Source organism: Odocoileus virginianus, chromosome 8 (assembly GCF_023699985.2).
Source record: "Odocoileus virginianus isolate 20LAN1187 ecotype Illinois chromosome 8, Ovbor_1.2, whole genome shotgun sequence".
NCBI classification, from domain to species: Eukaryota; Metazoa; Chordata; class Mammalia; order Artiodactyla; family Cervidae; genus Odocoileus; species Odocoileus virginianus.
The window spans coordinates 70,225,218-70,247,004 of record NC_069681.1 but is presented as its reverse complement, the minus strand read 5'-3'; the positions used below and the strand labels follow the sequence as shown (position 1 = coordinate 70,247,004).

Below are 21,787 nucleotides of genomic sequence, written 5' to 3'. Positions count from 1 at the left end.
AAGAGCTAACTGGGAAACTGGAGTGAGGGCAGCTCCCACAGAAGCCCAACGGGAACAAGGCCGACACTTCCAGCACCAGGGTGAAGGCCAAACATGGCCTGAACAAGGTCCATGGAAGGGAACAGGATGAGAGGCGATACAAAAACAAGCAAAGAACTCACCAAAGTCAGCAAGTCAGGTTAGTAGTTGCATTCAACAAAGATTTGTGGAGCACCCAGTATCCACAAGACACAGTTTGAGGTGTTGAGAAAAATCAATAAACCAAACAAGTCAACACCCCTGCCATCACAAATCATGAACCTGGGAGTCACCTGATGGTCTAGTGGTTAGGACCCCAGGCTTTCACTGCCGAGGCCCGGATTCAAGCAACCACCAGGAACCATTCTAAAATTCCACAAGCCAGGGAAAAAAAAAAAAACCTGTGAATTACTATGTTGTACACTTGAAACTTTTTAGAATATCATAAATCAATAGTTCAATTAAGAAAAAGCAGTAGCTCAGATATATAAATCAAAAGTGCCCAAGGTTCCAAGACAATGTCAGGACTCCACACACTCTGCACAAAGCTTGGCTCCAAGGCTTCCCTGGTGCTCTAGTGGCTAGGATCCACTGGCTAATGCAGGGGACACAGGTTCGGTCCCTGGTCCGGGAAGATCCCACGTTCGGTGGAGATTATGAGCCCATGCTCCGCAACTACTGAGCCAGCACCATAGAGCCCATGAGCCACAACAACTAAAGCCCACACACCACAAACAGAGAAAGCCCACATAGCATGAAGACCCAGCACAGCCAAAAATAAATAAATCTTTTATCTTTTAAAAAAAAGCTTGATCCTACAACTCTCTTCATTCTTCTTGTTTAAGCTGTTTGTTTTAGGATAGAAGACACGCTAATATTGGAAAATGAGAAACGATACATTTATATTTGTTTTAAGGAAAATGGATGATTTCATTTCAAATCAAAATTTAAGGGGTGACTATTTTGCCTTACTCAAAGACCTAGAAATTATCATTCTATGCTCTAAGACACTTTTAATTGTTATTATTATTATTATTTTTAGCTGTACCATGCAGCATTCAGGATCTTAGTTCCCCAACCAGTGATTGAACCCAGGCCCTTGGCAGTGAGAGTGCAGAATCCTAACCACTGGACCACCAGGGAATTTCCCGAAGACACTTTAAATATACTTTCAAATATTAAAATATATACTATATTAACCTAATAAGGAAGACTTGTTTATAGTAAAACAACAGCATGTGCTGGGAGAAACCTTCATACAAGGCCTTCACTTAACTTTAAGTAAACATAAAAAATTTTTAACCTCACTACAGAAAGTTTTAAATGCTGAAATAAGTTGAATAACATTTGATTCAAAATTTTAATAACTGATTCAATTAGGTTCCTTAAAATACAAGTACATTCATCCAGTAATAGTTAACATGTACTTAATACTTATTATGAGCCAAATATTCATGAAAATTAAACATTTAAGCAACCCAATGAAAAGTAAAATCATTATCTCCCTTATATAGATGTTTTTAAAAATGCAATCCTCTAAAGTAAACTGCCCAGGACTTCCCTGGTGGTCAAGTGGTTAAGAGATACCACTGAAGGAGGCATGGGTTTGACCCCTGGTCAGAGAATTAAGACCCCACATACCACAGACAAAAAAAAAAACAACAACCAGAAGTAAGCTGCCAAGACCATGGTGAGAAAATGAGGGGATCTGAACATTCATAACTACTATATAATATGTTATTAAGTATTAAACAAAAAATAATAGAGCACAACTCTTATTAATTAAAAAAAAAGACCACACCATTCAATAAAAAAGTGACCTAATCAGTATGTGAAATATACAAGTATCAAAAGGAAGAAATATCAAGCCCAAAGTGCCAGGGTAAGATGACATGTAACATAAATGGAACTGCCTTATAGTTAACATCCATCTGTCAGAAGGAAGGAAGGATCTTCATGAACATAACAATTTTCAGAAGAATGTGGTGTAAATCCACTGAGCTTAGGGAATGCAAAAGCTTTTAAAGCATGAGTTTTTTGGATCTTTTCTATATTTCAGCATACCTAAAACAAGATGACAATTTCTGGGGCTTAAAACAGAACTGAATCCCCAGTGCCCTCTGGTGGCCGTGAGGTATCCCCTCATGTCTCCTCCCAGTGTAACTGTGGGGAGAGAAGACTTCTCTTACTGCACAGTTCTCATCTCATTTCTCCTGACAGTGTAACTGTGGAGAGAGACTTCTCTTAACACACAGTTCTCATCTTCTCATTTCTCCTGACAGTGTAACTGTGGAGAGAGAGACTTCTCTTAATGCACAGTTCTCGTCTTCTCATTTCTCCTCACAGTGTAACTGTGGAGAGATAGAAGACTTCTCTTACTGCACAATTCTCTGCAGTAATCCACACTTCAAAACAGAGTAATTACTCAGCCATAACAGTTCTTTCCAAATCCTAGACTATAAATAAATGTGGTCACTTCTATATGCCACAGAGAATATGCTTCAACTACCACTCACTGAGTCCTATAAAGAAAAGACAATCTGAGTCAAGTTGGTCACTTCAATCTTATCCAAATAAAATCTATTCCCTTCAGCCACTTTTCTATACTAAACCAATTCTAATTAGCTATTTAACACCAAGTAAATAACTTCACCTTTCTGGGCTTCAATTTGCCCTAAAATAAATAGCATTTATTTTATGGTTTTTCTTAGAATTTAAAAAGATAACTGAATGTGAAAATCAATTAACACATTGTTAACTCCTAACAATTACCAGGCAGTTTTGTCGGTACCTCAAGATTTCAGTAAGTTTCTAGTTCATTTTTAGGCTTCCTTGTGATACTGCTTCACTGTAATGGACCACATGCTTGTGTCCTCCTTTAAATTCATGAGATGGTATAAGGAGGCGAGGCCTCTGCAAAGCGATTAAGTCAGGAAGGTGGGGCCCTCATGAGTGAGATGAGTGACTGTTTTATAAAAGACACCAGAAAGCTCCCTCTCCCACCACATGAGAACACAGCAGGAAGAGGGAAGCCTGTGTGAACAGGAAGCAAGCCCTCACCAGCACGTGGTCTGCAGAAGCCCCAACCATGGTCTTTCCGGCCTCCAGAACTCTGAGACATGAAGGTCTATTGTCTCTGGTACTTCTGTTATACCAATCCAAGTGGACTGAGACAATCATCATAAACTATAAATGCTTTCACAGCTTTACTTGTTCTTTTGTTTCCATGAGAATCAATTAACCCCAATACTTGATGTTCTCATGAAAAAATGAAAAGGTAGTTAAAAAATAAAATGTTTGGGACTTCCCTGATGGTCCAGTTGGTTATGACTCTGTGCTTCCAATTCAGGGGGCATCAGTTCTATCCCTGGTCAGGGAACTAAGATCCCACGTGCCATGTGGCATGGCCAATAAATAAATAAAATATTGACATTCATAACAATAAAGGATTAGCAGTCGCTAAGAAAAGCTGGTGAACTTTCAATGAAAATCACAAAGAAAGCATTTCAAAATGATTCAAGAAAAATATTCATTCATCATTTTCTCACTGATGAGCCTGAGCTTTCTAGGTACCAAAGGAGGTACAAAGAAAGCTAAGGCAAATTCTTCTCTACAGTAAAGGCTATCATTCAACATGTGTTTATGGCACCTATAATAGTTCTGAGGCAGTACGACAAATTAAATGTTTTTTAAAATAAAAATCCCTGGGAATTCCCTGGTGGTCCGATTGTTAGGAACTTTACACCTAACCACTGCCACTATCTAACCCTATGCTTCCAATGCAGGGGGCGTGAGTTTAATCTCTGGTTAGGGAACTGAGATCTTGCATGCCCTGTGGTGCAACCCCCCAAAAAAGTAAACAAACAACTGGAGAGGGTGTGGACAAAAGGGAACCCTCCTACACTGTTGGTGGGAATATAGATCGGTGATGCCACTATAGAGATCAGTATAGAGGTTCCTTAAAAAAACAACTAAAAATAGAGCTATCACATGATCCAGCAATCCTACTTCTGAGCACATATCTGGAAAAGATGAAAACTCAAACTAGGAAAGATATATATGCACCTCAATGCTCATAGTAGCACTATTCACAAGAGCCAAGACTTGGAAGCAATCTAAGTGTCCACTGACAGGGAAATGGATACAGATGTGATGGATATATACTCAGTTAAAATATTACATGGTCAGAAGAATTCACAGCAACATAGATGGACCTAGAGATTATCATACTAAATGAGGGAAGTCAGATAAAGACAAATGTCATATGACATCACTTGTAGAATCTAAAAAATGATACAAATTTAGACTCATAGACACAAGATAAACTTAGGATTACCAAAAGGGAAAGGGGGATGGGGGTGCATAAATTAGCAGTTTGGGATTAACAAATACACAGATTGGGATTTCTCTGGCAGTCCAGTGGTTTAAGACTTCACCTTCCAATGCAGTAGGTTCAATCCCTGGTTAGGAATCTAAAAAGCTAAGATCCCACATTGCCTCCTGGCCAAAAAACCAAAATATTAAAACAGAAACAATACAGTAACAAATCTAGTAAAGACTTTAAAAATGGTCCACAGGGGGAAAAAAAGTCGTTAAAAAAAACCACATAGATACACACTGCTATATATAAAATAAACAAGGACCCACTGTAAGGCACAGGGAACTACAGTCAATATCTTACAATAACTTATAATAGAAAAGAATACGAATAAGAATGTATACATATAAAACTAAAATCACTTCACTATATACCTGAAACTAACACAACATTGTAAATCAATTATACTTCAATTAAAAAAAAATTAACCAAACAGAAGTCCTGGAGATGAAAAATTTACTAGAAGAAGTCACTAGAGGGGATTAACAGCAGATCTAAGCAAGCAGAAAAAGAATCAGTAAAAATGAAAGGCAGAATATTAAAATTATCCAGTCTGAAGAGCAAGAAAACAAGAATGAAGAAAAATGAATAGAGCCTAAAAATCTGTGTAATACCACTATGTGCACCAATATATGTAACAAAAAGAGACAGAAAAGAACAAAAAACATATTTGAAGAAATAATGGCTATAAACTACCCAAATATTATGAATATAATGAGGATAAACACATACACCCAAGACGCTCAATTCCAAGATGGCCATGCCAAGACAGTAATAATCAAATTGTGGACCCAATAGTAAAAGAGAATTTTGAAAGTGAGAGAGAAGTGACTCATCATATGCAATGGGTCCTCATTACCAGATTTCTCATCCAAAATCATGGATGTGAAAAGCTATGGCATGACATCTAAAATGGTGGGGAAAAAAATCTGTCAACCCAAAATTCTATATCCAACAAAACATTCCTCCAGCAAACATGAGAAGTTAAGACATTCCCCAGAAAAACGAAGGCAAATTTATTACCTGCAGACCTACCCAATATGAAATGCTAAAGGGAATCCTTCAAGCAAAAATAAAAACAAACTACAGAGTAAGTTGAAGCTGTAAGAAATACAGAACACAAATGAATACATATATATAAAAACAAAAAAGCAACAGGAAGCCAGTATTAACGTACCTTTGGTTTACAACTACTTTTCCCCCTATGATTTAAAAGGCAAAAGCATAAGACAATAATTATCAATATATTAATGAACACACACATATTAAAGATGTTATTGGCAACAAACCTAATGTAAAGGGAAGGAAAGAGATGTGTGACAGGCAGAGCACTCACAGATTGTTCAGTGAACAATGAAGAGTATCATTCCTAGTTAAGCTGTTGTAATACTAAGACTCTTATTTTAATCCTCAAAGTAACCATTATAAAAACAATTATAAACTATACAGGCAAGAAAGAAATCAAAATGGTACACTAGAAAAAAATTAAACACAAGAGAAGGTGATAATAAAAGAAACGGGGGGCGGGGGGGGGGGTGTGCGCGGTGTGGATTTAAGACAGAAAACAAATCAGAAAATGGTGGAGGTAAACTTCTCCTTACTCCTTACTAACAATTACTTTAAATGTAAATAGACTAAATTACTGAAAGAGCTTAGCAGGCTGGATAAAAAGACACACATGATCCACCTATATTCTATCTAGAAGAGACTCATCTTAGATAAAAAGAATACAAGGAGGTTGAAAGTAGGATAGAAAAGATACCCCATGCATATAATACCCAAAACAGAAATGCAGTGGATGTGTGGATATTGGACAAAATAAACTTTAAGTCAAAAAAGTTTACAAGAGGGCTTCCCCAGTGGCCCAATGGTAAAAAATCCATCTGTAAATACAGGGGACACAGGTTCAATTCCTGACCCAAGAAGATCCTACATGACACAAAGCAACTAAGCACTTGAGCTACAACTACTGAGCCTAGCTCTAGAGCCTGGAAACTGCAACTACTGAGGCCCACACACCTAAAGCCTGTGCTTCACAACAAGAGAAGGCCCAAGCACTACATCTAGAGAGTAACCCACGCAGCAACAAAGAGCCAGCACAGCCAAAAATAAATAAATAATTTTTAAAGCCCTAATTAAAGAGAAACATGGGAAATGAGAAAATACTCACGGAACAAAACAAAAACACAATATATTGAAACTTAAGGGATGCAGTGAAAGTTTTACTCAGCAGAAAACTTACTGCTATTAACACCTACATTAGAAATCTCAAACCAATAAACTTTATACCTTAAGAAATCAGAAAAAGAGCTAAATAAACTAAAACTAGCAGAAAGAATGCAGTAATAAAGATGAGTGCACAGATACACAAAAAACAAAGAACAGAAAAATAAAGGAAGGTCTTCCCAAGTGGCGCTAGTGGTAAAGAATCTGCCTGCCAATGCAGGAGACATAAGAGACATGGGTTCGATAGATGCCCTGAAGGAGGGCATAGCAACCCACACCAATATTCTTGCCTAGAGAATCCCATGGACAGAGCCTGTACAGTCCATACGGTCACAAAGAGTTGGACACGACTGAAGCAACTTCACACACACACACAATCCAGTATAAAATAAAAGCGGGGGGGATGAAAAATAGTTTTTTTAATAAAAGAAAAAACAGAGGAAACAAAAAATAACAAATATGTGGCTCCTTGAAAAAATTAACAAACCTTTAGCTAGAATGACAAGGGAAAAACTCTCTAAAGTTATTAAAATCAGAAACAAAGGGAATTCTCTGGTGGTCTGGTGGTTAGGACTGGGCACTTTCACTGCCAGGGCCCACGTTCGATCCCTGGTCCAAGAACTAAGATCATACAAACCAAACAATGCAACCAAAAGAGAAAGAAATTGACATGTGACTAGCAGAACAAATATAAATTTTTTTTTAAAATCAGAAATGATAATAAGGTATCACTACTGACTTTATAGAAATGAATGAATATAATTTCACAATTATATGGCAAAAAACTGGACAACCCAAAATAAAAAAAAATTTTTAAAGGGTAAATTTTTAACACAAACTACAAAAACTGACTCAAGAAGAAACACAAAATCTGAATTATAACATGCAAAGAGACTGATTAAGTAATCAAAAATCTCCCAAAAAAGAAATCAGGACTAATCAGGTTCACAGGTGAAGTCTACCAGACATTTAAAGAAGAATTAACACTGTTCTTTCTCAAATTCTTCCCAATGATGTTCAAAATAATCAGTCATTAGGGATATGCAAATCAAACCAGGAAAGACATCACATCCATTGGGGTGGCTACTATCAAAATAAAGAAAAAGTAAGATTATTAGTGAAGGGAAATTGATTAGCTGATTAAGAAAGAGTGATTGCTTGTTCACTGCTATTGGGAATGTAAAAAGGTGTCACCACTACAGACAACAGAATGGAGGTTATTAAAAAAATTGAAAAATGGAATTACCAAAAAATTCAGCAGTCCCGCACTGGGTATAATATATCCAAATATTTTCTCTATAGTTAATCACTGTTGTATGGTACCATATGTATCTATTAATATTAAGGGATTTAGTCAGCTTTTCATTGACTTTAAACATATTTGAAGAAAAAAAAATTCTTTTACATTATTCAAGTCTTCCCATTCAGAAATATGTAAATCTGTCCATTCTGGTTTTCTTGCATGTCTTACTATATTATTTTACAATTTCCTTCGTAAAATTCTTGCATATGTTATAGTTGTTCCCATTACTTGCAATACATTACATCATAAAATGTTTACATAGCAAAGAAAAACTATAAATAAGGTGCAAAAATATGAAAAAGATACATGCTATGTAATGTGTATATACTTGTAATGAAAATAACAAGAACTGACATCCATACTTTAGAAAGAAGACAAATTAAACTGATAAAACTTTATTTATTTGATAACATTCAGTGTTGGCAAGAACATGGAAAAACTAGTAGAAAGAGCAGTGAGTTTTGTGGTCCAGTGGAAAGCAAACTGGCAGTGTCTATAAAAACATGTAATATGCACATGTGTGTGCTCAGTTGCTAAGTTATGTCCAACTCTTTGGGACCACATGGACTATCGCCAATCAGGCGATATTTTTCCAGGCAAAAATACTGGAGTGGGTTGCTATTTCCTCCTCCAAGAGATCTTGCCAACCCAGGGATAGAACCCCTGTCTACTCTGTCTCCTGCATTAGCAGGCGTGTTCTTTACCACTGAGTCACATGCTGACTGGTTCTCCAGAATCTCTCCCAGAGAAAATGCACATGAACCCAAAGAAACTACTTCACATATATTTCATGCAGCATTGTAAATAACAAAGAAACCCAAACAGACGAAACGTCCACCAATAGAATATCTGAACTGCTAAGTGCATGTCATGAAGTGCCACACAGCATTTTAAAAAGAAATCCTTACATACTAACTCAGAAAAATGTCTAAGACATACTACTAAGTGAAAAAACCAAGATGTAGGAAGATGTACATAGTTGTTTATTGTTGTTCACTCACTAAGTCATGTCTGTGTCTGACTCTGAGGCACCTTGGACAGTACCTGCAGCACACTGGGCTCCTCTGTCCTCCAGTATCTCCGAACTTTGCTCAGATTCATGTCCATTGAGTTGGTGATGCTATCTAACCACCTCAATCTCTGCTGCGCGCTCCTCTTGCCCTCAATCTTTCCCAGCATTCGGGTCTTTCCCCATGAGTCAGCTCTATGCGTCAGGAGGCCAAAGTCTGGCATATAGCATACATGTTTTCAACATGCACGTGTAAGTTTATTATTACAGGTACATGTTAATATACACCCAGGAAGGATTGAGAGTAATACACACTAAACTGGTAATACTACTAATCTCTGGGCAAGTGAGGAAAGGAGTCAGGAGATCAATGATAGATGAACGCAGATTATGACTTCATGTTGCTTACCATCTAGCCACAAAATCTCTTTTAAGAAAATCTCTTAATATCTTTATCAGATACAGGACAATGCTACTCTGGTTTTAGAAGCTTATAGGAATCATTTTATTAACATACTAAAAACCCATTCAAGGGCTATGCCAGCATCTAAAAAATAATTCCTCTTGATCTTGTAAATAAATGAATAAATCAATTAATTGATTCAAGTTACATCTAGAGTGTAGAATTTCCAAGTTAAGGAATAATCTCTTCTTTTCCATAGGGTCAAACTTTAACTGCTAGATAATTCCAAATAATTTTAACTTTCTCTGGGGATCTCATCCACTCCCCTGATTTTAAATAAAACCTCAATGCCCAGACTGACTAACTCATCTCAGTTGATGTGTCTCAAAGCCCCAAACCGCCTACTCCTACATCCAAGTCATCTTGAACTCCCTTTCATCATTTATCTACCCCTCCTCCAATCTTTGCCATTTGGGGGAAGTTAATATATCTAGCTTCCCAGGGGGCTCAGTGGAAAAGAACCGCCTGTCAAGCAGGAGACTTGGGTTCAGTCCCTAGGCTGGGAAGATCTCCTGGAGAAGGGCGTGGCAACCCACTCTAGTATCTTGCCTGGAGAATCCCTATCCACGGACAGAGGAGCCTGGCGGGTACAGTCTATGCGGGTGGCAGAGAGTCAGACAGGACTGAGGATGGAGCACACACGGTTGTTTGTGTGCTCTGGACCTGACACTCTAAGGCTGCTCCTGACATCATCTAAGGCTCCTCCTGCCGACATCAGGCTCCTCAGGCTTCTACTGAACTAGCACTACTACCACCACACAGAACTGAGACTTGTGGACTAGCCTAACATACTGGTCAGTACAACGCAAACATTAATCTGCTGAAGACCTTGGCAACATAAGGAAAGGGATTATCAAAAATGTCAACTGCTTATTTATGTATTTATTTGGCTGCATTGGGTCTTAGTTGCAGCATGTGGGATCTAGCTCCCCGACCAGGGATCAAACTGAGCCCCTGCACTGGGAGCTTGTAGTTAGCCACTGGACCACAAAAGAAGTTCCCAAAATGTCAGTTGTTGATAATAGTGTATATGCAAAATGACTAGTATGCTGAGAATGAAAAAAATCATGTTATTTTAAAAATACAAACTTTGAGGGACTTTATAAACTTGTTTCTGTCTGAAACCTCTAGCTTACATCACAATCTTACTTCAAATACTTAACTTAAAAACCTCAACATCTGCTTCATTGACTATGCCAAAGTTTTGACTGCGTGGATCACAAGTGTGAAAAAGTTCTTAAAGAGATGGGAATACCAGACCACCCTACCTGTCTCCTATGAAAACCAGTATGCAGGTCAAGAAGCAACAATTAGAACCAGACATGAAACAACTGACTGGTTCCAAATTGGGAAAGAAGTATGACAAGGCTGTATTCTGTCACCTTGTTTATTTCACTGACATGCAGAGCACATCATGTGAAATGCTAGGCTGGATGAATCACACGCTGGAATCAAGACTGCTGGGAGAAATATCAACAACCTCAGATATTCAGATGATACCATTCTAATAGTAGAAAGTGAAGAGGAACTGGAGAGCCTCTTGATGAAAATGAAAGAGGAGAGTGAAAAAGCTCCCTAAAAATTCAACATTCAAAAACACCAAGGTCATGGCATCTGGTCCCATCACTTCATAGCAAAATAGAAGGGGAAAAAGTGGAAGCAGAGACAAATTTTACTATCTTGGGCTCCCAAATCACTGTGGACAGTGACTGCAGCCATGCAATTAAGATGCTTGCTCCTTGGAAGAAAAGCTATGACAAACCTAGACATTATATTTAAAAGCAGAGGCATCGCTTTGCCAACAAAGGTCCATATAGTCAAAACTACGGTTTTTCCAATAGTCATGGATGGATGTGAGAGCTGAACCACAAAAAAGGCTGAATGCCAAAGAACTAATGCTTTTGAACTATGGTGCTGGAGAAGACTCCTGAGAGTCAAACCAGTCAACCCTAAAGGAAATCAACCCTGAGTATTCATTGGAAGGACTGATGCTGAACCTCCAATACTTTGGATACCTGATGTGAAGAGCTGACTTACTGGAAAAGACACTGACGCTGTGAAAGACTGAAGTTAAAGGAGAAGGGAGTGGCAGAGAATGAGATGGTTAGATAGTGTTACCCATTCAATGCATATGAGTTTAAGCAAAATCTGGGTGATGGTGGAGGACAGAGGAGCCTAGCGTGCTGCCATCCATGGGGATGCAGAGTCAGACATGACTTAAGAGACTGGACAACAACTGCTACACATTACAACTCTAGACTTCAATACAGAAAGAAAGTGAAGTCGCTCGATCGTGTCCGACTCTTTGTGACCCCATGGACTGTAGCCTACCAGCTTCTCTGTTCATGGGATTTTCCAGACAAGGGTACTGGAGTGCGGAGAAGGCACTGGCGACGCACTCTGTAAGGCACTCTGTACCTCAAACAAGGGCAACATACAAGAAAACTTCTAAAATAGGAACATTGTTGTACAAAGACGGTATGTCAAGCTCCAAACCCACACAAAGGTCTGAAATGTTCACTGTCAGCATCGGTGTGACATCTAAGTATTCAGAGTTGTCCCACCACATGGGGTACAAGAGTCCAGCACAAGAGAACCTAGAGAACTCAGAAAAGCAGGGCCACTCTCCCTTTCCTTCAACGATGTGACAAAGCACAGGAGGAGAAACACATACTATTAAGGATAGAAGAGTACCATAAACATGTGAAGTATTTTTAAATATCAAAATACTTCGTAAGTACAACTAAACTACCTAACTCACATTAAGTGCATGATAAATTTAAGTATAATAAAGAATTTTGATTTAATCAAAGTGAATTTAAAATTGTCAGGTTTTCTTTTGGCCTGGTGCATTAAAGCACCATTAGTTGATGCTTTTAAGTAAAAGAATTTTTAATTCTGAGCTAAATCGTTAAGGAAAAAACAAGAACCACATCCCTTCAAAAACTGAGACTTCCCTGATGTGAGTGGTTAGGACTCCGAGCTTCCACCACAAGGGTCACAAGTTCAACACGTGATTTGGGAAAGATCGCACATGCTGCACAGCGCAGACAGAGAAAAGTATATCCGTGAATAAATCATAGTTGGGCCTCCCTTATTACTGAGTTCCTTCATATCAGCAGATCCAACTGCCTGCAGCACTATTAAAAAAAATTCAAGCATAAGTGGACCCACAATTCAAATCCATGTAGTTCAAGGGTCAACTATATTTGAAAGAATCACTGCTTTCATTAGTATACATATGTTGACATTACAGGAAAGTTCTGATTATACATTTTGTGTCCTCATCTCCAAATGTGTACTTAACATAACCAATTAACCTTCCTCCACTGACATCACAAATAAGTACAAAATTTTAGAATGGTAAATCTTTTGGGAAAGTATGTGGTGATAATATAAGCTTTACACATTTATTGATAGTTGAAAAATCTAATCCCTGATCCACTGTATCTGAATGATTTAATGCCTGAAAAGAACTTTAAACTCATTACAGAAGTTATATTCACTTTAAGTTACAGTATTTAAGAAATAGATACTAGGAGAAGGAAATGGCAACCCACTCCAGTATCCTTGCCTGGAAAAGTCCATGGACAGAGGAGCCTGGCGGGCTGAAATCCATGGGATTACATGACTGAGCATGTGTGCACGAGGGTGCAGGGAGATGGGTTGGTAGCAATAAAGTGGTAGAACTTAAAAAAAAAAAAGAGAGAGAGATACTAAATTGCACACATACACACTGAAAAAAGAGAATATATTATTTCTGATTCATATAGACCCTATTAGTTTAAAAGCAGTCAAATAATTATCTAATAGTTATCTAATTGATAACTGTGGTACTATTTTTTTTTACTTAAAGATATGCGGTAAGATTTAATATTCCGCATTTGTTTACCACTGGTCTCCAGAAAAAGAATACAGGCTGAAAAGACTGTAACTTCCAGGTTTTTTTCATTTTCAATGTCTAAATTTGTGAAACAAGCATATTATATATTTTAAAACAGGACAACACAAAGGACTTCCCTAAAAATCAGGTGGCTAGAACTCCACACTGTCAATGCAGGGGGCACAGGTTTGATCCCTGATCAGGGAACTAAGATCCTATAGGTCTCAGTGTGGCCCAAAGATTAAAAAATAAACAAGTAAAATAAATGAAAATTTACAAATAAAATAGGACACCACAGCTGTTGAACTTTAGGCCTGTAACCGCAACTAGTTAATTTCAAATCCTTATTTAAATGAACACTACTACCTGGGTTATCTGCTTATGCCTGTTTCCTCCTCTACCAATTAGGAATAAAAACACTAAGCTTTTATAAAGATTAAACTATTTAATACGTTAAAAATTAGTCTGGACATGTGTTGTTAACTACAGAATGTAAATGATAGGTACACAGAGGTTCAATATATTATTCTCCCTCAAAGTTGATAGTTGCCATAGTAACTTTAAAAAAAAAAAAAACTTATGCTGGCATACAATACAGGCTCAATACATGCTATTTTTATGACCCTGCAGGCCATTTGCCAAGATTTCCTTAAAGGAAATAATACATGAAAGCACCGGGGACCTGCCTAAAGTGGTATTTGCTTAATACAAGTTGCCATCCTCACATCATCCTTCATAATCAGTACTCAGTTTGTGTTTATCGTCTATTATTTTTTGACCCATTTGAGACTTAATATTTAAGCATAAGCGACCATACTTATGACTCACCTTTGACAGATATCTGCAAGTTAACCATCGGTGGGCTCCAGAGATACAATGGGTCCAGAACAGTGACTTCACTGATTTTTTGTAACTCATTTCAACTGATGGAAAATGACCCATTATGTTTATCTTACTGTCTAGCATATTACAAGGCTACTTTAAAACCGACAAACTGCAAGCATTAAACGATAACTCTCAGGTAACACGTCAGAACAACTCAAGTGAACACTAAGTATCACAAAAGATTTGGGGCTGAGTAGCCAGAGCAGGGAACTAGGTAATAAACTAAGACAACAGGAGGAGGAGGCCTCATGCCTTTCCTAAGCAAACACGTCAAAGACATCCACCAACTCATGAGCCCTAAGAGTCAAGGTTTGTGTTTTACATCACACACTCAAAAGCTAAATCCGTCTTTCTGCTTCTCCAACCCCTTCATTGAAAAGGAAGAGAAAGTGTTAAAAGATGGTTGCAGACCAGGCGTCAAACGAAACTTCAATTCCCACTCTGGAACTCTAGAGGGCGCCAGCAATATGCCCTCCTTCCTCCACCCCTCCTCCCGGGTAACGTGAGCAGCTGCAGGAGTCCATCGTCTGGTTGCTGAGGTTGGTATTGCAGCAGGAGCGCTGTCTGCAGCGGTGCAAACAGCAGCGCCCACTCCCAGCTGCCTCACCAGCCCCGGGGGCAGTGCCACCCAGGAGTAAGCTCCACCCCCTCAAAACAACGGGGACGCACCGGTCCCCAGGCCGAGGCCCTACATTAACCTGCCAACGTCTTCTAGGAGCATCAAATTAGGGTCAAAAAACTCACAATCAGGGTGTTGTCCTCCTCACGCTCAGCCAAAGATGCACCAGGTAAGGATGAATTCGACTCCTGGTCCTAGGATAAAACAAAAAATGAAAAATGGATCAACAACATCTAACCAGGTGGGAGAACCAAGCCCTTTCCACCAGGAGGAGGCAGAGAACGGAATAAGAGGTCAAGGAGGTTCGGACCTTCGATTATTTCTCCCCAGCCCGGCACCAACAATCTCCTCCAACGTAAAGTAGAGCAAAACGGCATAAGATTTTTATTTGGGACCAAAACCCACGTGAAAGGCAAACCCTGGAGGGAGGAGGCGGAGGGCAGCAGGCCTACTCGGGGAGGGGGAGGGGGAAGGGAAGGGCGAGCGCAGCCTCGACGCCAGCGGAGACTCCAATCCCCCGGATCGGCCCGCCCAGCGCCGTCTCCGCCGCGCCCGCACCCACGCCGGGCTGGGGGGAGGCCCGCGTCGCCGCGGGGCGGAAACCCCCCGCGTGTGCCCCCGGCTCTTGCCCGGGGCCCGAGACTTGCCCCCCCGCAGTCGGCGACCGGCAGCGCTGCCTCCCCGTCCGCCATTAGAGACCCAGCCAAACAATACGTGCGGAGCCGAGCCGCGCGCGCGCCGGGGCCGGGGCGGCCGAGAAGGGGACCGGCGCGGGGGACCCGCGCCCTCGCCCCCAAACTCGGGGACCTCGCGCCGTCGCTGGGAGGGCGCTAACGCGACCCCGAGCCCCCACGGAGGTGCCCCTCCCCCACCCACCCCACCCCCACACCGCGCGACCCCCACAGCCGGCCCCCGCCCCGGGCGGCCCCGGGCGACCCCCGCCGCCGGCGGCCGCCTCACTCCGCCCTCGCGGCCGCGCCCGCACTCCCGCAGCCCGCGGGCCGCCCGCCAACGCGCCTGGGACATCAGCGGAGCCGCCGGCAGCCGGAGGCCCCGGAGCGGCAGCGGCGACGGCGGCCGCGCCGCGGGGCGCTCGTCCCGGGTCGGTGGGAGGCTTCGGAGGCCGCCCTCACCCATCTCCGCCTCCCGGCGCCTCCGCCTCCGCCTCCGGAGGCTGCGCCGCTCCCGGCCACCCCCACTGTCGGCGGCCCTGGGCTGGAGACACGGCGGGGACAAGCCTCACCCGGTTCTGGCTGCGGCTCCGCGGAACGAACCTCCCCGCCCCCGGCCCACCCCCCTTCGGCAACACGCGCAACTCCGCTCGGTCCAGTCCCGGCTTTAGCGCTGGTGAGGAGGCGGAGGCGGCGGCCGCGGCGGCGCGGCCCGACCTGGCAGGCCCCGCCCCCTGCGCCCTCACTGGCGGCCGGGGAGGGCGGGCTGGGCGCCTCGGGCACGCCCATTGGCTGCGTCCGCCTTCCTTCAGGACCCCCCCCGAGGGGGTGGTCCGATGCCCTGTCTGTCAGCCGCAGGCCACACCCCTGCGCCTCCATTCCACCCCCCCCACCTCCCCCGCCCCCACCGTGGCCCGGCCCGTCAGGGTCGGGCCGCCGACTCCAGTTCCCTCGGCACCGGCCGCAGCTCGGCCCCTGGGGCTGGGCGCTGTCGGGCTCCGGCGGCCCGAAGACCACAGCCGGGCCACCTGCCCTCGCAACGGCTGCGAGCGCCGCCGCCTCAGGAGCGCCGCGGCCTCGATGTCTCCCAAGCCCTCCCTGTCCAGTGTCTGGGAGCCCCGTGAGGGCTGGGCGGGCAGGGGCTTCGGCGAAGGGGGCGGGAGCCGGGGTCTGGAAGGCCGGCGGCGGGGCTCTGCGCGCTCCTAGGGCTGGAGGCGCTTCCCCTCTCCTCAGCCCCGTGGGGAGGCGTCCCCCGCTCCCGTCATGGCTGAGGGAGGAGACGACGTCCTCCATCTTGTAGGGGCCGCGGGGGGAACTGGGGGCAACTCCGACTGTTCCCAGGAAGCCGGGGCTGGGCCCCACGGCGGGGACGGCGCCCGCTGCCGGCTGCGAACCTGGGCCCGGCCGACACGACGGGGTCCGGCCCGGACGCCGCTCCCGCCTCCACCGGTCAAGATGGAGGCGACGGCGGGTCCCCGATCCCGGCGCCCGCCTGTCGGAAGGGCTGGGCCGGGCCCGCAGAGCCCCGGCCTCCGCGCTCGTCGGCCTCGCGGCGAAGAAGGCCGCGGGGCAGAAGGGTGCGCAGGTGCGAGGCCAGCCGGGCGGGGCCGGGCGAGCTACTACCGAGGAGCCACCTGGGCCGCGGGGCTCGGCTTTTGTTCGCCGTCTACACCTACGTCCCGGGCGCGCGTCACAGGCTGTGCGGGTCCGGAGGTTCCACGTAGGAGGCTGGCGGGGAGGCCGCCCTGGCGGTGGTCGGTGGGACTGCAGCCGGCGCTGTTGGGGCGTAAATGGAAGGCTACAGTGGACCTAATTTCACACACCGTCTGCTAGTGTAAACAGACTCGTGATGTTCAACTTTAAAGTTCAACACGATGGTGGACAACATGAACTTTCTAATGAAATTATAATCATCCATGAAGGTCTCAGAAAAGACTGACCTTTAAGAGACGCTACTTACAGAGCACAGTCTAGTAGAAAGTCTGTATAAATCTAGTAATAAATGTACTGTTCTTTATTTAAATTGAAAGATATACAATATGCATTTCAACCCGCTTTCTCAAAATAGTACCATTTATTTTTCTGCATTTTATTTCTTAATTATAAAGTTTTTCAGTTTTCAGTAAAAACAAAATACCCTTGCAAGACTATGTGTATTACACACTACCGTTTTACATTGACATTCTCCACGTCACCATCTTCACGACAGAAATGTCCGCTATTAGAAAATGCGGGATAACATTGTAATCAGTCCATGAAAACTTACATCATCCCCTTTCTGTTACCACATACCATTGCAATAACTTCTCTTCATTTAGTTTATAATTAATTAGATGGCTTAAGTAGCTGCTGCTGCTAAGTCGCTTCAGTCATGTCCGACTCTGTGCGACCCCATAGACGGCAGCCCACTAGACTTCCCCGTCCCTGGGAGTCTTAAGTAGAGATACTCCCAAATAAGCTCTGTCACAGACTTTAGTGACAGATTGGATTGCTACATGCCGTTCAATTTAAGGAAGCTCTATATTGACACTATCTAACTGTATTGCTGTTTTATAATTAACAAGAGTAATAATTGCTTATTAGTATGTATTAGTCATATTTTGTATTCATTCAAATCCATTTGTCCGTGAAAATGTTCACTGGATTACCTACATGATATCAGGGAAAATTTTAGTTAAGACTTGAAAACTAGGGGGAAAAAAGTTTTCTGTCCTAATTTAAATAAAAGCTACATTTAATTTTATAGAAAAGCACTTATAAAAACAAATATTTGAATGTTCACAACAGAATTATTTGTAATTTCCAAAAGGTAGAAGCAACTGAAATGTCCATTAACTAATGAATGCATAAACAAATGTGGTAGATCCATACAATGGAATCTTATTCAGCAATAACAAGGAATGTAGCTATGACACTGGCTACAATATGGATGAACTCTGAAGACACTATGCTAATAAAAATAAGCTAGTCTGTACGTTACTGGAGAAGGAAATGGCAACCCACTCCAGTATTCTTGCCTGGAGAATCCCAGAGATGGCAGAGCCTAGTGGGCTGCCGTCTATGGGGTCACACAGAGTCGGACACGACTGAAGCGACGTAGCAGCAGCAGCAGCAGTCTGTGCATTGTATGATTCTATTTATGTGACTTGTCCAGGTGAGGCAATCTATAGAGATAGAAAGTAGGTTAGTTCCCTAGGCCTGGGGAGGTAGGGAGTGATAGCTAAAGTGTAGGGAGCTTCTTTTTGGAGCAAATTGATTGTATTGATAATTGGACAACAGCTCTGAATATGCAAAAAAACATTGAATTGTTCATTTTAAATGGATGAATTGAAAAAAATGGATAAATTATATGATATGGAATTCTACAGTCCATGGGGTCGCAAAGAGTTGGACATGACTAAAGCAACTTAGCACACACGCACACATGAAATTATAACTTGAGAAGGCTGTTACAAAAATGTGTGTGTGGAGTTATTCTGCACTAATCACAAAAGCAGACTAAGCTTTGCAGGAAAGCAACATGAAGATTTGAGCAGAGGACTTGTATTTTAAATACTTGTTTGGCCACTCAAACCCTTGAGCAAGTTTCCTTCTCTTCTGATTTGGACGAGAATGCAGAACTGACATGGATGTGACTCCACCATTCCTCAGCTCTGTGACCCTAGACCTTCCAGAGTCTCAGTTTCTCTGTCAATAAAATGAAGGAATTGTACATAATGTGCCCTTGAATAAAAGTCCACTTGTCTCTTCAGTCTTTTCATCCCTCGGGATCCCAATGTCTCCTCCATCTCTTCTCACTTTCCCAACTTATTATGAACATTGCTTTCCTCTCAGTCCCTGTGGCTATTAAAAAAATTATTAAATAACCCAATATATTTACTACATATATATATATGTATATATATATAATTTCCCCCATGCTAGAATGCAAGGACCCACCATGTTTCTCATTTTACTTCCCAGGCAGCATTGCTCACCCACCTGCCTTCTAAACTTTAGAGGTCCTGACTACAAAATAGAAGCAAATTTTAAAAAAGAAAATTGTATTCTGATTATGGAGGTCCTTTCCAGTAATCAAATTCTATGATTTTCATAAAATCATTAGCTGAAAATAATGATTTAAAGCTTAATTTTTGCCCATTTAAGAGTTCCTTATATTAAAAAAAAAAGAGTTCCTTATATTATCAACTATTGTTTTTTGAGTTTCTGTACTAGGTTACAATTCTCTAAGAGACTGAGACCTAAAATTAAGCAAATCCAACAACTTTGAATTTAGCATACTTTTTTAAAAATATTTTTTGTACTTCCATAGGTAACAAACACATAGTGACTAAAACAAAAAGCAAACAATAACAACAACAAACATTGGAAAACCAGTGCAAAAAGAGCAAAAGAAAAAAATTAGGTGTAATTCTTCACCCAAGGTTGGCTCTTGGTAACAGGTCACATTCTTTTCCCCTGCAGTTTTAGGTTCACAGCAAAACTGAGCAATAAATACACAGTTGCCATGGACCCACTGCCCTACACATGCATAGCCCACTCCACTATCAACAACCTCTGTAAAGCCATGCATTTGCTGCAGGGAATGAACCTGCATTGACACAACACTCTCACCACAGGTCACAGTAGGGTTCACTTCTGTTACACAGGTTACACTAGTATATACATTCCATAGGTTTTAACAAATGCATGTTGGCATAGTTTCACTCCCCTAAAAATCCTGTGTTCCACCTATTTAACTCTCCATCTCTATAACTTGTGCCAATCACTGACCTTTACACTGTCCCTAGTCTTATAGTTCCTAGGATTTCATATAGTTGGAATTATACAGTAAACAGCCTTTTTAGATTGACTTCCTCCACTAAGCAGTAAGCATTTAACAGTCCTCCATGTCTTTTTGTGGATTCATAGCTCATTTCTTCTCAGTGCTGAGTATTATTCCATTGTCTGGACATACCACATTTATTTATTCTTTCACCCACAGAAAGAAGCCTTGATTGCCTCCAAATTTTTGGCAATTATGAGTAAAACTCCTATAAATATCCATGCTCAGGCTCTTTTATAAATAGGTTTGCAACTCATTTGGATAAATACCACAGAGCACGACTGTTGTATCTTATGTTAAGAGTATGTGTACTTTGGTAAGAAACTGTCTTCACAGTGAACTTCTGCATCTCCTCTGGTAAAGAGGAGAGTTCCTGATGTCCACATCTTCATCGGCATTTGGTGCCTTCAGTGTTCTGGTTTCTCACCACTTAATGGGTATGTAACAGCAAGGTGGTTTCTACCTGCTGTTAACATTTTGATGTATCAGTATTTTTCCACAGAATGTTTTCAAAAATTTATATCATACTTAAGAAGTATATCTTGCTAATTTTTTATTATGTGATATAGAAGTGAAAAAGAGATTCAGTAAAAAAAAATCTGGTGATACCTAGAAGAATAAAATTGTCCTTGAGAATAGTCAGCATCTTTATTATCATCAGATGAGTAAAAAGATTTTAAGATGAGATGCATACAGTGGAGACAAATATGTAGCTACGGAAGACTTGCACTTTGACTTTCCTCTGCCTTTAAGACAGAAATCAAGTCCAAGAAGCCACCTACGGAAAAGCAGGACCCAGAATGGCTGCATACTCATGACAGGTAGGAAGACTAAAAAAAAAAAAAAAAGCTTATTTTTTATGTGATGTGACATAAAACAGTTAGTGGGAAATGCATTTGAGACACCATAGCTGTACTGATAAGAAACTAATTTTGAACTCAATCATCATTTTTTAAATGTAATAGAGAAATAAGAAATGTAACCAGTGTTAGAGTCATCAAGCTTGATAAGACAGAAAAGTTTTATCAACTAATGCTTAGTGATACTATAGAGCACAGGAGCTGTATTCAATATCCTGTGAGAAAACATAATGGAAAAGAAGAGGAAAAGGAATATGTATATATATAACTGAGTTACTTTGCTGTACAGCAGAAATGAACCCCAAATTGTAAGTCAACTCTACTTCAATCAAATGGAAAAAGAAAAACCTAATGCTTAGTGGTAGTAACAAAAATTAGTCATTGTTAGCATAGTGTGGAATTTTTAAGACCGTGTATATTCATTCATTCCACAGATGTTAACTGAGCATCTAAGTTAATGCCAGATACTATGATAAGTGTGAGGGCTAGAACACAGAATAAGACAGATAAAATCCTTGGCCTCATGGAGCGTATAGTCTACCCTAGATTAGATAGACACGACAAACAAAGAATCTACGAAATGAATAAAGTAATTACAGTGGAGAGCTAGGAAGAGAACAGAGCTGGTTAGTAGGGAGTACCACTGG

The 21,787-nt window shown here is 41.7% G+C and overlaps 1 protein-coding gene across 2 annotated transcripts in view; it reads right to left on the bottom strand.

The window, feature by feature from the left end:
- The window catches only part of ZMYM2 (zinc finger MYM-type containing 2), a 59,784-nt gene extending 43,668 nt beyond the window's left edge, over positions 1 to 16,116 (bottom strand). For both annotated transcript variants that reach the window (XM_020900428.2, XM_020900461.2), the window contains exons 1-2: positions 16,028 to 16,116; positions 14,910 to 14,978 (exon numbers count right to left, since the gene is read on the bottom strand). The gene's annotated coding sequence lies outside the window, so the exon portion shown is untranslated. The remainder of the gene's footprint in view (positions 1 to 14,909; positions 14,979 to 16,027) is intronic.
- Between the last annotated feature and the right edge of the window lie 5,671 nt (positions 16,117 to 21,787).